Consider the following 19,029-nt stretch of genomic DNA (forward strand, 5'->3'; position numbering starts at 1 on the left):
TGATAAAGTCAGATTTTGTCTTTATTGAAAATTTTTCATAAGAAATGAAAAGGTAAACTATTCTTGATATTACTTATGTTATTTAATGTCACAAGATAGAATAGTCCATCATTCTCCTTAGCAAGTCCAATCTTTTTTTCCGAACTCTGGTTCTGAAATTCACAATAAGAGGGATAAAAAGTCACTTTGCAAATCATATCTTTAGTAAGTTTTTGTATAGATATCATATTAGTAGATAATCTAGGAACATGAACATTTTTTAAAACAAATGAGAGATTAACTTGAACATCTCCTAATCTTACCACTGTAGTAAGTGAATCATCTGCAACAACAATTTTTTTATTACTAAGACACAGAATATATGTACTAAACTTCTGTGAAGAATGTGTCATATGGTCTGTGGCTCCTGAGTCAATGACCCAAGAACTCATAATAGGCTTAACTGAGACATTTAATCCATGAGAACCAGAAGCTTTAACTGAACTAGAAACTTTACTCGAGGAACATATCACAGTAGGCTTTTCAAGGGTTTTTAATAGGTTTCTTAGCTTTTCAATCTCTTCTCTGTCGAACCCTCCTTGTTTTTGAGACATCTGTAATACTCTAGTTATTTTTTCGGTTGATATTTCCTCAAATTACGTGATGGTGATATCTTTCTTTGAACTGAAACAAGTCTTAAGATATAACCAAAAATGACTCTTAGCAATAAAGGCTAAAGAAGGAAAAAATAGAATGGCTATGAAGGCCTTAACAAGATTCGACAATGAAGGTCTAAACAGGGTTCGGCAATGAAGGCCTAAAATAAAAGTCAACAATAAAGGCTAAAAATTTTGCTTCCCAAGAAGAGCCTAAAACTCTGATACCATGTGAAAAAACTAAGAAATAAAACTATGTGAAAAACTAAAAGTAAAACTGAATGCATATTGAAAAACTGCTCATTAAGAATTATACAAGAGCCTTATATTTATATACAACTAAATAAGGGTTAAACTAGAAAACTAAATCTTCCAAAAAATTGATCCTATAATTGAGGAATTGTCTATCCTTAATTCTAAGGATACAAATACTTAATTCTAGAGATACAAATATAAATACACAAATTACAAGATTACAACCAACTGCAAATAAATGTTTTCCCACAAAAATCAATGCTACAAAAAATTTTATTCAAGGAAAAAAATAAAGATAGAGCTATTACAAGCTAGAAAGTAGAAATTTTGAAAATACAAGAAAAAAATAACAAAGATAAATAAATTAATCCCTATATAGGACACTGTTGACAAATTGTAGAATCAAGTGGAAGCAGGTAATTACCTTTCTAACCACAGCCAGTTCGGTTAAGAAACTTTCTTTTTGTCTCCAATCAACACTCCGCTATAGGTTGAAAGAATAGATGACAACCTTGAAAATAGACTGCACTGTTCAACCAGATAATGAGCCATTTTATGCAACTCCACAAACATTTTTAGTATCTGTAAAACAAACAAAATAAAAGGCCTTATAAGGCAAGCTCATCAACAACAACACCAAACCTCGTATTAAAGTAACTTTGGCATCCATATTTTTCAAGCATAGAACTTGTTCCATTTACATTGGCAGTAATTGTTGAACTTTAATGATATTTGAATAAATGAAAGAAGACTTGTTAAGATTACAAGCAAAAATCTAATATCATCTCTGAAATGATAGATTACCCGCTTAAAAAATTCACAAGATAATGGGCCAATTTGACATCTGAGTTTGTCACAATGGTAACAGTCTAAACATAAAGATCGAGAAGAACAAACTGATAAAAAATTCATAGAGCATTAGTGCTAAATTATAATCCACTTATAGCATCATCGTAAATCCAGAATCAGCATCAACGAAAAATATTTGCTCTGTTCCAAAATAATCCTCTTTACTTCTATTTTTGGGATGTCTCCAAAATTGCTGCGATCGAAAGCCAAAAGCTAATTATCTTATAGATGACACATATTATAGCAACATATTTATCTCAATCAATCATTATTTATGTCCCTACAATTAAAAATACCATATCTATTGCCTATTGTTGTTTCATATTTAATTCTGCTAGCCCCACTATGTATGACTCCCATTAACGATATGTTAGCACGAGATTCTTATTATTGTTATTATGATTAGCTTTTCCATGACTAATTGAATGAACCAGAAGAACAAACAAGTAAACTCTGGCTTGCAGTAGAAATGATATAACCGTAGCTTCATGGCTGATTTTTCAACTCTAGGATTCATTAAGGATAATCCTTTTTCCTTTACCTATTATAGGGAACTCAAATGTTCCCAAGTGTCCTCCATGCCACACAAATTCAGTACACATTTGATTGAATAGATAACTTCCATCAGATTAATCATATTAGCTGAAGGGGGAGCTCCTTAGGTTCCTGGTAAAACCATGAAATAATGTATTAAAATTGTGGACTTGGCATTAAATCCACCTTGAAATTTCCCATACTGTGTCAGAAATTTTGACACATTATGTGATTCTATTGGGTAACCTAAAGAACTCCACCTAAATCTTACATTTATCCCAATAATATGATATAAATTCTTACTCACATCTTCATTTAATTAATATTTTGGCTCATTTTCACCTCACTTTTTTCTCTCTCTAATTGAATCTCTCTCTAGTCTCCTCAAAGCCCTAACTCTAAGCCTTAATCACTCGGTTTCCAATTTATTTCCCATTACATCATTCATCCCATATTTAGAATATTTAAACCACCTAAGCTTTGTACGACTACCATACCAATACAAAATCGAATTCTTCAACTGTCACCACTCACCACACTTAAGTTCTTACAGGATTGCCCAACAACTATCTTCTTTCCCTTAGATCTATATAACACAATCTAAACTTTAAAGAACCCTAAATCACGAATATTAAACTTCCAATACACGCTTCTTTACTAAAACTGTTCATCAACTTCATACAAAATGAACTATGTTACTCAATATCTTATAGTTTAGAACTTAAATATACTGCCAACCATAATTAGTGTGAACTTATTTAATATTTTCTTAATCCTCAAGCTCTTTCGAAGAGGAAATATATAGAGACATAGAGACCCAAATCACATTAACAATAAGAATATAGTATGATTGTACCAGTGATAAGATGACAATGTGTGAGAACTAAATTTACAGCAAAAGTGACAAGTTTCAACATTTTCAAGAAACAAGGCAATGAAAATAGTAGGCTAGTGAAAATATGATATAGGAGTATATAACAAAACAGACAACCAACCATAACAGCCTAAATATTATTACCTAAAGAATTAGTTTCTTTGACTCAATATCTGAAAGAAAGGAAGCATAAAAACTCATCAAAGTCTCTAGAATAGAGCTCCTGATATATAACCAAGCATCATCCCCTAAATTAAGCCCTGCATAGGCTAGGTCAAGTATCCAGAGCCGCTGTGCTCTAAAGTTAACAGCATTACTATGGAAAAAATCATGGAACAAGGGTATTTGCTGCAAACACAAATGAAGCATATAAAGAGTTAGCTACTATACATAGTAATAATTAGAAAAAAGAAAGCAATTGGAAGAAGCATATTTAGCAAAAGGTTTTTGGCATTTGTCTTGGTGATAAACGAGTACCTCATATTTACCCTAGAAGAGTCCATCAAAAGCTTATTTAAGGTTGAATAATGTTTATGTAATGGATCTAATAAAATTAACGATGTCTTTGCAGAAAAAATAGCTATAACAGAAGGGATTCTTTGCCACAGCTCTTCTATTCCATTTTGCATATACATCAACAACAGGTGAAGTCACATAACATCTTTTTTCTTCTGACAACCCTGAAATAATTAATTTGAACTTTGGATAAAAATTGCTAACTAAAAATTCTATGCAATTAGCAAACTTACACACAACAATTAGTCAGTAAAACATAATATCCACATGTTGATAATATCTAAGCCAATTAATAGCTTAAGTTCTAGTCTACATTCAATTACCAATGTTTAGGGAATCCACTTCCAGAAAGAATTATTAATACGGGGAAATCTCATAATTTTCCAAATTGCATGCATTGTGGAAGCATTGAACTGAAACAGGCAAAATTGTCAGCCAACCAAGGAGTAACTAACCAGGAGGGGCAATTTACTCTAAAAAAAGGTTTATCAGTTTAACTTATGTTAATTACTTTTCATAGTAATTTTGGTTTTCTCATGCTGGTGAGAAGCAAGATGATTCAAATTGAGCGAACTTCATCAGACTGTTCATAAGCCAAAAAAAAAAAAAGCAAAAAGATCTGAGACAAGGTTTGCTTTCTGCCTTTCTGTAAATACTACACTTTGAAGGCAACATAATTTTGCAAGCCTCTTAGAAGATCATTTTGATGAAAACAAAAAGGACACACTTATGATCAAAAGCTTAAGGTATGTGGAGAAAATTATGATAATTATAAAACCCTAACACTTATTCTCCCTTTGAAAATTTTTATAAGACACACTTATATACAACTATTACTCTATAACTATTAAGAGGACAGACATTAAATCGCCATAAAGAAAATTTTGGAAAGAGATTTGATGTGTTTAGAGAAAATGCATGTATGATAAAAGTGCACACAGAAGAGGCATTGGAGACGAAACAAGCTGCAGTTTGTGGAAAAACCCATGATGAGAGACTTGCCATGAAACAAGGTCCCTATGGATAGAGTCTTTTCCCTAAGGAAGTAAACTATGTTTTACAGAGCATCATTCCTTGATTGGTTCTGTATTAATATCAATGGTAGGAAAATGAGATGTTTGGTGAAAGAAATTGACCTATGTTTGCAAACATGATATGGCTCATAGGCAAGTGGAGGAATAGGGCTATTTTAGCCAATGATAAGAGTTCCAGGGATGGAAAAATAGGAGATCGTAGCCAATGATAAGAAGGTTTTACTTGCTTCCTTGGAGATTGTTCAATTGACCTTGCTGAACTTTGGGGAACATAACATGGAATTTAAATGGCCAAAAGTATGGAACAGTACAGAGTGGAAATTGAAACTGACTCATTAAGCTCAGTGCTCATGATCAAACAACCCACCCAACTCAAACTCGCTCTTTCCCATATCATCCAACCCATCACAAATCTCTTAAACACCAAATGGACATGGAGACTTTTCCACATCCCTTGGCAAAAGAATTTCATGACGGACTGGGTAGCCAACAAAAGATTATTTAAACACCCCGAAATCTAGATTTACCAGCAAGCTCTAGACAATCTAAAATTTCTCTTGCTTGCTCACATTATGGGAGTCGGGTATCCCATACTAGTTTAATTATTATTGTTCAGGACCATTGGCCCTCTTTTTTACCATAAAAAAGAAGTGCAACAATAACTGCCACCCAAAAAATTTTAAAAATCCAGTACCTCCAATGATATCTTGAATCTTGAAAGAACCTCATACGCCAATTTTCTCATCCTGACATCATGAGAAGACATGCTAACAAATGCTACCGCAAGCAAGCCTAAACCAGCAAACTCGACTGGTTGATTATAGCCTGCTGACAAACTATGAATTGAAAAGCGCATGATAAAAACAGGATCATATCGCTGTATTTTCCAGCACCATGAGAAGGTGGCTGCCAATATTTAAATTATAAAAATTATCTGTGTTATAGCATAATCATAACATGAAATACAAACGCTAGAGCTACAGAACAAAATTCAGAGTAATAGACTACAGTAACCAAAGATATACCTTAATCATGTCCTTAAGATTATCTGTCGAAAACTTGTTCAAGGATAAAGGCTATCACTCACAGTTATATCATAAGAGTGCGGCACTATTGCAGCACATACCTTGGGGTCAACCGAAAGATTCTCCCTATACTTAATTTTTCGACCTTCTTGAACTGCTTCAGTGTCAGTGATGATATCAGTAAAAGCACTATGCTCCAGCCCACGTTCCTTTTTTACTTTTATTGCAGCACTACCCCAAAGGTAATCCATTTCTGTAATATTTTCAAATTTCGATGAATCAATTGACTCAATCTCATTCATTAGACTGTATATCGCCAAGTCAATTTCACCAAGTGTTGCACCATAAGAAGACAAAAGCAACAAATGCAATTCTTTAAGATTTATGCCATTATCATTTCTAGAATCAAAACCAGACTGATCAGTGCCAGACTGGAGAAGTGTTCCAAGTAACTTAAGAATTTCTAACTGCTTCACTCACATATCAGCTGCTTCCTGGTCATCCTTGACATCATTCTTGTTTAAAGAGATATGAGGGATAACAAGCAACCTCAGAATACTGGACATAGGCCTCAAAAATGTACCGATCTCTGAGACAGATGATTTAGATATAGAGTGAATCATAGGGTCAAACTGAGAGTGACCAAGCAACATTTGAAGGCATAGAATACGTGAAAATTTTCTCTCTGACAGCAATATAAGGATGCTTCGTAGAATTCAGTGTATTGGAATCTTCAAATCTATGGAGGAGAGTGGATCTCATTAATTGTTCTACAAAAGGAATAGATTGCAACTGAATTAGATAACCGTGCATATTTCTGGTCAGTTGAAGCATACTCCTCAAGATGAAAACTTCCAAACATCTATACAAGTATAAGCAATCCCCACTATTTGCTATTATTGATTTGGAATACTCTAGAACTATAGGTAATTTCTTAACCATCCATTGCCATGCACCCACTAAAGCATTCATAAAATGCATTCTTGATGAGTCTACTTTATTCGATCCCAATATTAATGAGATTTTCTTCAAGTCTCCATCTGTTTTTTCTTGCAGAAACAGTACTTTATCGTCTACCGAAAATAACAGCATCCCGCAGAGTGACATTTTGGCAACAACTTTATTAATATGGTTCAATGACCTGTTAACTGAATTAAAATCCATTTCAGTAACATTGCAATCAAGCAGTTCTTCATGCTGAGCAGAACATGCGACAATGGAATTAAAATGCTCCAATCACTTTTTCAGTTTCAAAGAGTCTCCATTTAAGAAAAAGTGATATCTCAACAAATAAATTGCTTTCCCCAGAAGACTTCCATCAACCAGATTAAAAAGTTCTTCAGCAGAAGATGGCAAGAACTCGCTGTATTCCTCCTGAAATATATCTCCAGACACAAAGCTCTTCCAATGCATGAAACCATTCAACAACATCCTTGAATAAAAAGATGGTATACTTTTAAAATGCTGGTAAAAGTTCGTCTTAAATTTCACAAAAGCTGAATTTAGAAATGACAAAACAGCAGGAAGAAGCATCATAAAATCCTGATCTGAAAGGGCATAGCCAGAGACTTCTTTCATCAAAAAGCCACTGGAAAGAAAATTTCTGTTTAAAATTGTGAAAAAATTAAAAAAAAAAAAAACTGTATAGAAAACTAAGAGTAAAACTGAATGTATATTGAAAAACTACTCAAAGAATTATACAAGCATTTTAGGTCTTATATACAATTAACTAAGAGGTAAACTAAGAAACTAAATCTTTATAAAACTAATCTTATAATTGAGGGGTTGTCTATTATAATTTTTTATCTTTAATTTTAGGGATACAAATACTTAATTCTAAAGATACAAATACAAATATATATATATATATATATTACAATATTACAACCAACTGTAAATAAGTGTTTTCCCACACTTTCCCTCAAGCTAGCGAATAGGTGTTTTCTATTCCCAGCTTGAAAATAATTTCTCGAAATGTTGCACTACTAAGACTTTTAGTTAACACATCTGCAAGTTGATCCTTGGTTGATACATACGATATACAAATTAACCCACTATCTAGTTTCTTTTTTATGAAATGCCGATCTACTTCAATGTGTTTTTATTCTGTCATGTTACAAAAAGATTGTGTACAATGCTTATTGTAGACTTGTTATCACAGTAAAGTCTCATTGGTCTATCCCACTTGATCTTCAAGTCTTCTAGGATAATCTTTAATTATAGTAGTTCACAACTTCCTTAAGCCATTGCTCTGAACTTTGTTTCAGCACTTGATGTTGCCACTGCATTCTATTTTTTACTCCTCCAAGTCATAAGATTACCACCTAGTAAAGAGCAATAGCTTGAAGTGAATCTTCTATCAATTACTGAACTTGCATAATTCGTATCTGTATATGCTTCTAGAACCAACTACAAATTTTTTTTGAATAAGATACTTCTCCCAAGATTGGCCTTCAAATAGTGCAATACACGATAGACAGCCTGTAGGTGCATTTCTTTATGACTATGCATAAATTGACTTATCACACTCACAGCATATGCTACATCAAATCTAGTATGTGAGAGATAAATGAGTCTTCCAACTAATCTCTGATACATCTTTTTATCTACAGCAACATTTTTATTAGCTTCTCCAAGTTTATAATTAAGATCTATAGGAGTATTTACATGTTTATATGCAAGCTTCCCAGTTTCCTTCAAAAGATGCATCACATATTTTTGTTGTGAGATGAAAATACCATACCGTGAGTGAGCTACTTCAATTCCTATTTCAATTTTCCTAGCTCTTTTATCTCAAATTCTCTAACCAAATACTGTTTTAGAGATTCTCTCTCTTTTTCTTCATCTCCGGTTATAATTATATCATCAATATACACTAATAGAACTGTGACTTTATCTGAATCAGAATGCTTGATAAAAAAATGTGTGATCTCCTTGATTTTGCTTATATTCCATTACTAGCATCATGTGCCAAAGCTCCCGGACCAAGCCCTAGGAGATTGTTTAAGGCCATAAAAAGCTGTTTTCAACTTACATACTTTGTTTGCTTCTAGATGACCTCTAAATCCCAGTGAAACCTTCATATATATTTTTTCTTCCAAATCACAATGTAGAAAAGCATTCTTAACATCAAATTGTTGAACTACCAATTGTAAATTGCAACCAATGATAACAAAATCCTAACTATATTCATCTTGGCCACTAGAACAAAGTTTCTTGATAATCAACTCTATAAATTTGAGTGTAGCCCTTAGCCACCAACCTAGCTTTTTACTTTTCAATAGTACCATCCACCTTGAATTTTACAGTGAAAGGCCATTTACACCTAACTGAATTTTTTTCTTTAGGCAACTCTACTAGTTCTCATGTCTTATTTTTCTTTAAGGCCTCCATTTTTATTTTTATGGCTTGCCTTCATTTCTCACTGGATAATGTCTCAGATAATGTAGTTGGAATAGAAATAGTGTTTAGGCTCACAAGAAAATTTTTGTGGATGGCAAGAATTTTTCAAATGACACAAAATTAAAGATTAAGTATAGTGGATGCTTAGTACATTCTTTGGTTCATTTCCTAATGACAATAGACATATCATAATCACTAGTCATAGTTTTAGGAGATTCATGCTCATTATGAGAAATAGAGTCAAAGACTGTAGTTACCTCATTTCCAAAATTAGGATTAAGTTCTTAGACTTGCCATAGTTCAGGCTATGGAACTTTCTTTCTTGAGTACACCTATAATTCCTTCATAGAATCAAGAACAATATTATCTTTTGTCACATCCTCTATGTTTGGAATGAGTTCAAACTCAAATTCAATGTTTAACTTGGACTCAGAAAAAATAAGTTTAGACTCAAAAAAATTAATAGGTAAAAACGTTTAAAAGGAAGATAAATCAATCAAAAAGCAGTCTTTATTCTTATCTTCCATGAATGAAGTCTCCCCTAAAGATAAAGTTAAGTAAAAAATGGTTTACTTTCGTCAAAAGTGACATTTGCAAACACATAGAATTTTTTTGTAAGAACATAATAGCACTTATACCCTTTATGAGTTGATGAATACCCCACAAAAATGCACTTAATTGCTCTAGGATCCAACTTCCCCATATTCTGACTGTGAACAAGAACAAATTATGTACAATTAAATATCCTAGGTGTGAGGTTGTTTGTGATATTAAAATTGAGATAGAATTGTGAAAGTCGTTTCATAAGAGTTTTAAATCCCAAAACCCTTAAAGGTAACCTATGTATAATATGTGTGACAGTAAGAATAGCTTCTTCAGTAGGATTTAGGTATGTTTGCTTGAAAAAAGTAAAGCTCAGGTTGTAGCTAGTAAATGATTATTTTTTCTCTCTGCCACTACATTCTGTTGTGGAGTATTAACACAAGATGATTCATGGATAATCTTCTCTTTTTGAAAATCGATAGATAAACTCTAGTTGAAATAGTCTATTGCATTATCAAACATAAATCTCTTGATTTCACTCCAAATTGATTTTTGATCAAGTTTTGTTAAAAACACACAATTCACATCTAATTTGGATTTACGTAAAACTATCCAAGAGACCTTAATACAATCATCTATGAAAGAAACAAGCCACCTTGCACCAAAAATATTAGGAATTGTAAAGGGACCCCACATGTCACTATGAATCAAATAAAAAAGAGTATAACTTTTATTACTAATTAAAAAGACATACGTCTATGTTTTGCTAGTTCACAAACATCACAATGAAAATTTTCAACATTTAATCCTTTGAACAAAGAAGGAAAAAGTTTTTGAAAGTTCCAAAAGAAGGATGTCCAAGGCGAAAATGATAAAGTCAAATTTTATCTTTATTGGGAGATTTTTCAAAAAGAAATGACAAAGGTAAACTATTCTTGATATTACTTGTATTGTTTGATATCTCAAGATAATGTAGTCCATCATTCTCCTTAGCAAGTCCAATCCTCTTCCCCGAACTCCGAACTTTGGTCTTGAAATTCACAATAGGATGGATAAAAAGTTACATTACAATTCATGTCTCTAATAAGTTTTTGTATAGATATCAAATTAGTAGACAATCCAAGAACATGAAAAACATTTTTAAGAACAAACAAGGGATTAATTTAAATATATCTTAATCTTACCACTGTAGTAAGTGAACCATCTACAACAACAATTTTCTTATTACTAAGACACAGAGTATATGTACTAAACTTTTGTGAGATTGTTTTCATATTCTCTTTGACTCCTGAGTCAATCACCCAAGAACTCATAATAAGCTTAACGGAGACATTTAATCCATGAGAACCAAAAGCTTTACCTAAATTAGAAACCTTACCTAAAGAGCATACACCAATAGGCTTTTCAAGAGTTTTCAATACATTTCTTAGTTTCTTAATCTCTTTTCTGTCAAACTCTCTTTGTTCCCAAGAGTTCTGTAGTACTCCAGTGGTTTTACCAATTGTTACTTTCTCAAATCGGGTAGTAGTAGTAGATTCTGCTATCTCTAGCATGGTTATCTTTCTTAGCACTGAAACGAGTCTTGATAGTAAAAGTTTAACTAGAAACAATTCTAGGCAATGAAGGCCAAAGAAGGAAAAAATAAGACTAAAAGATTTAACAAGATTTGACTATGAATACCTGAAATAGAATTTAGCAATAAAGGCTGAAAAAATTTTCTTCCCAAGAAGAACCTAAAGCTCTGATACCATGTGAAAAAACTAAAAAATAAAACTGTATAAAAAATTAAGAGTAAAACTAAATGTATATTGAAAAATTGCTCATAAAGAATTATACAAGCACCTTAGGTTTATATACAACTAACTAAAAGTAAATTAGAAAATTAAATATTTCTAAAACTGATCTTATAATTGAGGTATTGTCTATCGTAATTTTCTATCTTTAATTCTAAGGATACAAATACTTAATTCTAGATATACAAATATAAATATATAGATTACAATATTACAACCAACTATAAATAAGTGTTTTCCCACAAAAATAGTTAAAAATAATTGCCCAAAGATTGATAGATGCAGGGGACTCATCTCAATAAGGAGATGCAACAGTTTAGCTTTTGCAATGCTGGTTCGAGAAATGCAATGAGAAACCATTTCTACTGGAGTGCTCATTACAACCCTTGACATTACTGCACTTGATAGAGAAGTGCACCATGATGCGTGTTTTTTTGCCTATAGACAGAACTATCAGCTCTAACAGCTCTTAGCAAACACATATCAGCAAAATCCAATTTGAAATTACAGGCAAATTTACAAACTTTAACATAGATATCCTCCAGAAGGTTAACATCAAAAGTATTCTCTTCCACTTCCCATAAGAAATCACTTGGTGCTCCCGTTATTAGAGGCTGCTCCAAATAAGTGGACAAAACTTCAAAAGCACCACCAGCAATTAAAAAACCAACGGACAGAGCAGACATTACATGAAAATTTTCGACTGTCAGTTCATTCGCATTAATTCTACTAAGCATCCAATGCCCCAATTCAAGAAGCTCAAAAGGAGGGGGATATAAATCGAATCAAAGCATGTACAGCACAAAATGATGAGAGAAGTGGCTGCAAATCTCCACTAGCACTGCACACATCAAACCTGTCCCTTAGGCCTAGAAACAGCCTTTGTACAGGGAACTGAAAGCCCTCTGAAATGTCCTCCTTGCCCCATCTTCAATGACAGAATAACGGCTTTTTGAAAAATATAAGTAGTAGTCTAAAGTTGCAGTCAACAGATCCAGGACATGATGATCTAATTTATGAAATCTCTGGCTAGATAAACTCAGAAAAGTCTCCAAACCATTCCCTAAAGAGTCCTGGTCACCAGACTCACCTCCTTATTACAGCTCAAAGGGCAAGTCAGTGATGATATCACTGCCGGATGACATAAGATAGTTTCTGCCACTTCTCTTATGGTTTCTGCTGACAAAGGAACATCACTATCCGTTGAACATTGAAAATCAGGCTTTAGAGCCAACAGTTGGGAAAAAATATTCTTTACAAGAATCAAGCACATATCAGAAAGTTGTTCCAGTTCAGTTAAATGTTTGCTTCTATAAGAAACTCAATAAAACCAAAACAACACAAGGCACAGACAGGAAATGAGCCCATCACTAGTCCGTTCTGACCTTTTAGCCAAAAGCAATTACTGCATTTTGGAGTGCTCCGAAAAATAAAGGGCATCAGTGCTTATAATTGCAGAAAATAGCACGTGAAATGCTTCAAAAACAAACTAAATGCCGTGGCAGCTGATTGTATCATATCAAAATCAATGTTAGAGGTCATTCCTTCGGCATCATCATTGCCTTGCTGATGGATCTTTATCAAAGCCATTTCCAGACCAGGAAAAAACACCTCAGGCCATAAATTAGAAAGACCAACAAAAAAAAATTTAGCTCACTAAGTATTCTTGATGATTAAAGTGGGACAGCTACACCAAGCTTCAGAGAAATAGTCATTACCGAAGGAAAATTCATTAATATATCACCTCAGGTGCTGCACATAACAGAATAAAAGGCTTTAACTATTCCATTTAGTTCACCATGATGCTCATTTCTAATAAATTTTTTCACTTCACCAAGTATATTTGCAAAAGAATTATCATCAGGGATAGCAGTTTTGTCAATTGAAAGAAAGTACTGAGGTCGTGGATACAAAACATTTTGTGAAAAGTACAATAAGCTCTTCAATGGCCTCCACTCACAAAAGAAATCCCCAGAATCATAAACCATAGAACAGCGATCACCAAGTCCCTCAGACAAAACTGATTGAATTAAATCAGACAAGAGTGCCACATCTACCTATCAAATTTCACTAATCTTTAAAAATCACAAATAGATAGTTTTCAAGCATAAGCTAAAGTGCAAAATATATACCTATGTCTGCAAGAGATACTTACAGTGATATCATTGACTTATCAGATAATGAAAAGGTTCCAGATGAGGAATTGAGCAATCTTAGACACTTATTGAGGGCACATATAATGAGAGGGTTAAAGTTAGGTGATATACCGGCAGAACATGAGTAGTGGCTTCAATAAATAATACTGCCATTTATCAAAAATTTTGAGGGACAGAAAAACCTTGAACCACAAATCAAAGTCTCCTCCCAACTTATTTTACATATTTTATAAAACAAGATCTACTTTTAAAAGTATTAGCAAAGTCGCCATAATATCAAATTTTCTCAGTGAAACCTTATCAGTTGACACAAAATCTGACAGGCTCAAAACATATAATATCTTAAACCCTTATAAGATTATCTAGATATTGAGTATATGATATTTTTACTATCAAATACCAAACCAGAACCAATTTTCTGCTAAACTTGCTAGAAAATATTACCATTCGCAGAATCCAAAGAATGGCATGCTTGTGCAATAAATGTAACAACTTTATCAACCTCACATAAGTCACTACAGCCCAAAATAAAGAAGACAAAATGCAGCTATGGTAATCAGGTCATACAAGCTAATCTTGGTGTTAAAGTATTTGTCAATAAATTAAACAGGAATTAGAAATGCTTTGCATGGAGTTAAATACTAAGAATAACTAAAACAGAACGAGCAATAATAGAACTACTAAGGCAAAGACTGAGTCCTGCATATAATAAACCATTATCTATTTATTTGTAATGCTATAAAGCTACCAAACTGTTCATGTGGGCAAATTTTTGCTGTAAAAGAAAAAATATATATTTTAAGCTCACGACATCTCTCATAAATTCTTGAAATAGCTAAAAAATGGACCAGCTTTGTTCGCCAAATTCTTGAAATACTGGAAGAGAAGGGAAGCAAAAATTCCCCATTTGATTGCAGATCATTCAATATTTGAACAAGCAATCTCAATGACAAACAGCTTAAAGCAATATAAACCTTGAAGTTTAATGCATCTATTACTAGAAGCATAAATATACTAAACTCCCCATCTCTTTATGTTTGTTGCCCTTTGACTTTCACGTAGATTAATAAAAAAAAGAAGCCTTAACTTTAGTGTATTTTTTATTAAAATATTAAAAAAATTTTAACATTCATTTGCAATGCTTTTTAATACAAAAAGTTAAAAATATATATAAAAATAAAAATTGCGAAAAATAAATTTGAAATACTAAAAGAGATTGGGTGTTCAAAAATGGAAAGGGATGCAATTATGGGACACCCCAACAAGGAAAGCTAGAATTAGACAGAAGAGTACTTACTATTAGTAATTACAAATTCCACTGACAAAACTATGGATGCAAATATAACAATGTAAGGTCAACAAAAGGATATAAATTACTAGCTACCTTTAAAGCCTTTTAAGCGGGCCATGTAATGCCGAAATATATCCCAATGTTTGAAAAGATTGTTCCCAATGGTGGAAATAGCATCACCTAAGAATGAAACAACAACCGCAGACAGGCTCTGCAGCACTTCTACTCTATGCACCTCAACAGAGGATTTATTTCTGCTATAACCTGGCAAAAATAAGAACCATCCATCAATTTCACATGGGCTTCTGTTAAAAGCACCAGTACTTAACATAGCTGCGCTTGCCAGTAAATATGCTTGATTCTTTATGTCACTATTTGGAAAAGAATTAGCAAGTTAATGAACGTCTGCAGATGCTTGTACATCAGTAATGGGGTTCTATTAAATTTTCTGTTCCCTGGAGACCATCCTATGTATTCTATTAGCAAAGACAGAAGAGAGCGCTGCAGATCTATTGGCAATGCTGATGGACTGCTCAGAAGATTCATGAAGAAGTCAAATGATCCCTCTAAGACAGTAGGTACAGCCTGCTGCACAAAGTAAAAGGAAAAAAAGAAAAACTACTTTAGAACTAAATTACAGTAGAGATCATTCACTTTAGAAGTCAAAATAAAAAAGAACGATAAGCTTCCATTTTTCCTCAAAAATGATAGCCTAAGTTGATGTATAGAGCTAATCCATAGCACTCATTTAGCACCTTGACTGGAAACTTCATTATGCAAAAGAATGCTACTAAGAAAAACCAAACATCCATTAGAATATTTGCTCCGCCAGTTGAACATGTGCGTTTTGGTGACATCTCACAAACAAGGTTCCATGAATTGAAACTTAAAAGATACATATTCAAAGAACTTTAAACTTACAAGATAAATCTTGAGAGTGTCCAGAAGCTTAGAGTAAAAATACATCTGCACATCTTTTAATTCCATAATAGGGCAGGAGGGTAGGTCTAAACCCCAAATTGCTGAAATGACATTCAAAAATTCCTTTTCAATGCCCAACTCATCTGTCACTTGTGCATCTGCAACCATGTCATGATCCTCGGGCAAAGCAATGTCAGGACCAGAGGATATCCCACCTACAATAATGTCTGGGTCCTCCTTTGAAACACCAGCTTTCAATTTCCTTAAACTGCTGTTTTCTGAAAATGTTTCTGAACCAGGTTTCCTCTTCAACGAAGGAATTCTACCGTGAGTACCCAGCGAAGAAAATAGTGTCAACGAGACCTGTGTATTATTAGGGAGCAAAGTTTGAACCTCATTCTGAATATTTCGCTTAATGATGCCCAATTTTCAATCATCTGATTTCTCGCACAAGAAATGTGGTTTAAAGAACTGATGAAGGAATCCAAGAACTTCAACTCCTCCAAAAGAACCCTTAAGGCTCCATGCTTCACAAGAAAATCAGAGTGAAGCAAACCTTTGGTGACTGCAGATTTGCTGAGTGGACAAGGACATATGCAATTAATGATATTCTGCACATCTACACTATCAAAGGAAGGTGGATCATGAGACTTAGAATCAAGGAAACCAAATGGATTTCCCATGGCCACCAAGCAAACCAAGGTCGCTGCCAGAGAAACAGTAGAAAACCTGCAAGTGCTTCAGTTACCATTAATAAATGGAGTTATATAGGAAACAGTATTAACAAAGGATAAAAGGCAGGATCTTATGAAAGTGATGAGGAAAACTGACCAAGTAGGCGATGCATGATCCTCAACACTGTATGGAAACTCAATTCATATAAGCTGCACCCAAGCATGGTCTCCCCCTAAGAGTAGCCAAAAGTAAGTCGTTGTGATGGCCAATCTCTGTTGCTTTTAGCTTTTTCATGACCCCCAATTATCTCTTTGGATTAACCTTTAATGGATTAGGTTGTCTCTCCAAATCAGGCATCAACCCATTGCAAGGATCTGTGCAAACCATGCGAAGAACAGTATATGCCAATTCTGCAGCAACTCCCCCATTCTCCATGCCAGAAATGTTTACCAGCTGTTCTAAAGTAACACTGCCAAAGAGAACGCTCCTAAGACCTGGGGGCACTAATGACTCTTCTGTGAGAACCCTATCACGCAATGTAGCCAAAATATATATAACAGTTTCATCATCATCATTCCCAAGGCATCTTAGTACACCAGAATACATTTCCCTCTGTTGCAAGATCCACCTCAACAACCCCGGCTTCTCCATCGCCAAAAATGACATAGCAAACCCAACAAACGACTTTCTAGTCGAATATTTTTTCTTATCAATCTGCTTTCTTTTTTTATACTCTGAAAGCTTGTAAAACCCTTGGAGTTTAAAGTCAAATTTCCTGCAACCTCAGAAGCCAAGCCTGAACCACGCCTAATAACCGATCCCATCAACAAAAGTGCAGCATTTTGACGCTTCCCATCTTTACTATTCAATTCCTTATAAACATCCTCCAACTTTTCATCAACAATCAATCTAGCAAACTTATCAAGCACCCTATTCACACACAACTTATAATTATATCTTCTCCCCTCAGGATGACTCAAAATAGCCACAATCAAAGATAAAACATAGGACATTCCAGGTTTCCCCTGTCGAAGCTTCCAAGCTTCTAGAAGCTCCGACAAGGAAGGAGAAGTCCGAACATAAAGAAGAAGTAATTCAGCTCCAGCATCAGTTTTGAGCAACTTAACAAACTCTTTGGTAGCATCTGTAAACAATTTGATTTCAATAGAATTGGTCTTATGCAATAATTCTTTCAGTTTAGCATCTGCGACGATTCAAAAACAGATGTTTCAGAAACTCCTTCCTCTTCCTCTTCCTCTTCCTCTCCCTCAAATTCACTTTCAGTATCATTATCACATTCCATAACTGCAACTAAACAATAGCAACATAAATAGATAATGACAATTATTCAAACCAAATTTCATTATTAGAAAAATTATTATAGATATTATTATAATTATATTTACAAAGAACAGAGCAAAAACTAAACAAAACCAAGAAAAAATAATAAAAATATTTCCAAATAGCCGTTGAAAAATTCTATGATAAAATTCTAAAAAAAAGAAGATGATATAGCTTGCTTATTAGAGGCAGAAATGGGTTCCTCCATTAAAGGGCAAAGTGAAAAAAAAAAAAATATCCCTAAGCCGTTGAAATAAACCCGACGGTTTTGCCTCTCACAGTCGAAAATTGCAGAGTAGGGTTTAAGAAACAGAGGGCTTTGGTTCAGGGCGGGCCGATCTCATTTTTTATTGTTTGTGTATTATTTTTGGGCTGGGCTAAACTTTTTTGTCTTAGGTTTAGAGACGTCTAATAAGTTTAATAGGAATAAACAATATGGCCCAATAAAATTTCTTAGATTTCCTACTTTTTTCACCTGTTTTTTATTTATGAAAAAACAACTTTTTTTAAAAATTTATGGAAAGTAACAAAACAATTCAAATTCAATTTTTTTAAGGTAATAATCACAATTAAATATTATTTCCATATAATCAATTATTATATCATAATCAAATCATAATAATTGAATAATTAATCAATTAATAAAATAAAACGTAACTAAATAACTAAATTAAGATACAATGATAATTAAATCAAATCTTATTTTGGACAAACACTTCATATTAATTTGAAAATAACTACTTTCGGCAATTATTTAAATATACTTTAGGTTAACACATAATATTATATATTTTATCAAATATAATTAACATTTCAATAACATCAATAATATTAATTTTCAATGAAAAGGAGGAAGATGAGGTGTCCACGTGGTACCCCTCTATTCCTGATTTTTTATTTTTTGTTAAATTTATTTTTTGTTTTTTTAATCTTTTATTTATTTTTTTGTAAAATAAATTTTATAAAATTAATAAAAATATAAATGATAAAATAATTCATATTTGATTAGTTTTAATTTGCACTAATTCAACGTAAGTATGTTTTTTAATAAACTATGTCTAGAATGAAAGAAAATGAGGGCAACCACGAGGCACCCCCTCCCCTCCTCCATTCTTTATTTTTTATTATTTATTTTTTTTGTTAAATTTATTTTTTGACTTTTATAATTTTTTGTTTATTTTATTT

The 19,029-nt window shown here is 33.1% G+C and overlaps 1 pseudogene across 1 annotated transcript; it reads right to left on the reverse strand.

The window, feature by feature from the left end:
• Positions 1-1,337: 1,337 nt before the first annotated feature.
• Positions 1,338-17,706, reverse strand: LOC111276377 (uncharacterized; annotated as a pseudogene). Its single transcript, XR_016333599.1, has 15 exons — positions 16,660-17,706; positions 15,829-16,557; positions 15,011-15,495; positions 13,593-13,728; positions 13,214-13,517; positions 12,867-13,112; positions 12,645-12,770; positions 11,591-12,388; positions 9,763-9,834; positions 6,203-7,325; positions 5,781-6,121; positions 5,392-5,603; positions 3,636-3,827; positions 3,292-3,495; positions 1,338-1,472 (listed from the first exon to the last, which is right to left on the reverse strand). The product of XR_016333599.1 is annotated as an uncharacterized LOC111276377 (transcript).
• Between the last annotated feature and the right edge of the window lie 1,323 nt (positions 17,707-19,029).

This window comes from Durio zibethinus, chromosome 25 (genome assembly GCF_047325235.1).
Source record: "Durio zibethinus cultivar Kanyao isolate XHJ-2024 chromosome 25, ASM4732523v1, whole genome shotgun sequence".
NCBI classification, from domain to species: Eukaryota; Viridiplantae; Streptophyta; class Magnoliopsida; order Malvales; family Malvaceae; genus Durio; species Durio zibethinus.